At 65.4% G+C, this 3229-nt stretch overlaps 1 protein-coding gene across 3 annotated transcripts in view; it reads right to left on the reverse strand.

Moving 5' to 3' along the window:
• Nucleotides 1–2479, reverse strand: part of gigyf2 (GRB10 interacting GYF protein 2) — a 146133-nt gene extending 143654 nt beyond the window's left edge. For all 3 annotated transcript variants that reach the window (XR_010975956.1, XM_068042064.1, XM_068042063.1), the window contains exon 1: nucleotides 2376–2479. The gene's annotated coding sequence lies outside the window, so the exon portion shown is untranslated. The remainder of the gene's footprint in view (nucleotides 1–2375) is intronic.
• Between the last annotated feature and the right edge of the window lie 750 nt (nucleotides 2480–3229).

Here is a 3229-nt window from a genome sequence, read left to right on the forward strand (position 1 = left end):
TAGAGGGGGGGGGGAGGAGAAGAGGGGGGGGGAGGAGAAGAGGGGGGGAGGAGAAGAGGGGGGGGAGGAGGAGGAGGGGTGGGTGGGTGGGTGGGGGAGGAGAGAGGAGGGAGGGTGGTGGGTGGGGGGGGGAGAAGAGGAGGGAGGGTGGGTGGGTGGGGGGGGAGAAGAGGAGGGAGGGTGGGTGGGTGGGGGGGGAGAAGAGGAGGGTGGGGGGGGGAGAAGAGGAGGGTGGGGGGGGAGAAGAGGAGGGTGGGTGGGTGGGTGGGGGGGAGAAGAGGAGGGTGGGTGGGTGGGTGGGGGGGGAGAAGAGGAGGGTGGGTGGGTGGGTGGGGGGGGAGAAGAGGAGGGTGGGTGGGTGGGTGGGGGGGGAGAAGAGGAAGGAGGGTGGGTGGGTGGGTGGGGGGGGAGAAGAGGAAGGAGGGTGGGTGGGTGGGTGGGGGGGAGAAGAGGAGGGAGGGTGGGTGGGGGGGGAGAAGAGGAGGGAGGGTGGGTGGGTGGGTGGGGAGAAGAGGAGGGAGGGTGGGTGGGGGGGAGAAGAGGAGGGAGGGTGGGTGGGTGGGTGGGGGGGGGGAGAAGAGGAGGGAGGGTGGGTGGGTGGGGGGGGAGAAGAGGAGGGAGGGTGGGTGGGTGGGTGGGGGGGGAGAAGAGGAGGGAGGGTGGGTGGGTGGGTGGGTGGGGGGGAGAAGAGGAGGGAGGGTGGGTGGGTGGGTGGGGGGGGGGGGAGAAGAGGAGGGAGGGTGGGTGGGTGGGGGGGGGGAGAAGAGGAGGGAGGGTGGGTGGGTAGGGGGGGGGAGAAGAGGAGGGAGGGTGGGTGGGTGGGGGAGAAGAGGAGGGAGGGTGGGTGGGGGGGGGAGAAGAGGAGGGAGGGTGGTGGGTGGGGGGGGGGAGAAGAGGAGGGAGGGTGGGTGGGTGGGTGGGGGGAGAAGAGGAGGGAGGGTGGGTGGGTGAAGAGGAGGGAGGGTGGGTGGGTGGGGAGAAGAGGTGGGTGGGGTGGGTGGGGGGGGAGAAGAGGTGGGTGGGTGGGTGGGTGGGGGGGGAGAAGAGGTGGGTGGGTGGGTGGGGGGGGGGAGAAGAGGTGGGTGGGTGGGTGGGGGGGGGAGAAGAGGTGGGTGGGTGGGTGGGGGGGGGAGAAGAGGTGGGTGGGTGGGTGGGGGGAGAAGAGGTGGGTGGGTGGGTGGGTGGGGGGGGAGAAGAGGTGGGTGGGTGGGTGGGGGGGGAGAAGAGGTGGGTGGGTGGGTGGGTGGGGGGGAGAAGAGGTGGGTGGGTGGGTGGGGGGGAGAAGAGGTGGGTGGGTGGGTGGGGGGGAGAAGAGGTGGGTGGGTGGGTGGGTGGGGGGGGAGAAGAGGTGGGTGGGTGGGGGGGGAGAAGAGGTGGGTGGGTGGGTGGGTGGGGGGGAGAAGAGGTGGGTGGGGGGGGGAGAAGAGGTGGGTGGGGGGGGGGAGAGGAGGTGCGTGGGTGGGGGGGGGGGGGAGAGGAAGGTGGGTGGTGGGGTGGGGGGGGGGGAGAGGAGGTGGTGGGGGGGTGGGGGAGAGGAGGTGGGTGGGGGGGGGGGGGGGGGGAGAGGAGGTGGGTGGGTGGGGGGGGGGGAGAGGAGGTGGGTGGGTGGGGGGGGGGGGAGAAGAGGAGGGTGGGTGGGTGGGGGGGGGAGAAGAGGAGGGTGGGTGGGGGGGGGGGGAAGAGGAGGGTGGGTGGGGGGGGGGGAAGAGGAGGGTGGGTGGGGGGGGGGGGGAAGAGGAGGGTGGGTGGGGGGGGGAGAAGAGGAGGGTGGGTGGGGGGGGGAGAAGAGGAGGGTGGGTGGGTGGGGGAGAAGAGGAGGGTGGGGGGGAGAAGAGGAGGGTGGGGGGGAGAAGAGGAGGGTGGGGGGAGAAGAGGAGGGTGGGGGAAAAGGAGGGTGGGGGGAAAAGGAGGGTGGGGGGAAAAGGAGGGTGGGGGGAAAAGGAGGGTGGGGGGAAAAGGAGGGTGGGGGGAAAAGGAGGGTGGGGGGGAAAAGGAGGGTGGGGGGAAAAGGAGGGTGGGGGAAAAGGAGGGTGGGGGGAAAAGGAGGGTGGGGGGAAAAGGAGGGTGGGTGGGGGGGGGGGAGAGGAGGTTGAGAGGGTGGGCGGGGGGGGGGGGAGAGGAGGTTGAGAGGGTGGGCGGGGAGAGGGGAGAGAAGGGAGGGTGGGGGGCCTCGCCCAGCTCAGCAGTCGGGCTCTGGGGCTACGCCATGTGGTGCTGTTGGCAACCTCCCCCCGCACGGCCTGACCGCTCTGAGGACAGATCGGCCCAGGTGAGCGTGGGGAAGGAAGTAGTGGAGCAGAGCTCAGTGGCTACCCAGGCCTGATGTGGTGGCAATGCCCCCGGGAGCTGTCATGTCTTGTGTCCCGGTCCCTTACCTGCGCTAATCGCGAACAGGAAGGTTTCTCGCAGCCTCACTCGCAGCGTTTCTACTTTCCTCGGCGACAAGATGGCGGAATAATAGGCGTCACGTGACCTGGGCCCAAATCCACGTCCCCGGATGCACAGCGACCTCGGTAGGCGGCTGTGCGCATGCGCCTGCCAATGTCGGTGCAGCCCAGCTCCTCATTGATTCATTTCATTTGGGGAACTCGTCACTTTGGTTTCAAGGTTGAGGTTGTTTTGGTGCTTCACGCTTTTTTCTGCAATAAGCGCAGCTCAACCTAAATGATTTCGATCTGGATTTACATGTTTTTCCTCATATTTATCTAATGCAGATTGGTCTGGATTACATTTATTACTTAGAACAGAAATACACGGAACATAACAGCATAGAAGCAGGTCAACGGCCCAGTCGGGGCCAGCTTTAATGCTCCAAGCGAGCCTTCTGCCGTTCGTTTTCATTTCACTCTATCAGCATGACTCCTCCCCATCCGACAGCTTGCCAAAGACTCAGCTGCATTGGCAAGCCTCAGCATTGAAGAGGCTTCTGCTCGGAAGGATAATTCTCATACAAAAACAAGAAATGCTGGAATCACTCAGCAGGTGTGGCAGCATCTGTGGAAAGAGAAGCAGAGTTAACGTTTCGGGTCAGTGACCCTTCTTCGGAACTGACAAATATTGGAAAAGTCACAGGTTATAAGCAAGTGAGGTGGGGGTGGGGCAAGAGATAACAAAGGAGAAGGTGCTGATTGGACCAGGCCACATAGCTGACCAAAAGGTCATGGAGCAAAGGCAAACAATATGTTAATGGTGTGTTGAAAGACAAAGCATTAGTACAGATTAGGTGTGA

Source organism: Heterodontus francisci, chromosome 11 (assembly GCF_036365525.1).
Source record: "Heterodontus francisci isolate sHetFra1 chromosome 11, sHetFra1.hap1, whole genome shotgun sequence".
Classification (NCBI taxonomy): Eukaryota; Metazoa; Chordata; class Chondrichthyes; order Heterodontiformes; family Heterodontidae; genus Heterodontus; species Heterodontus francisci.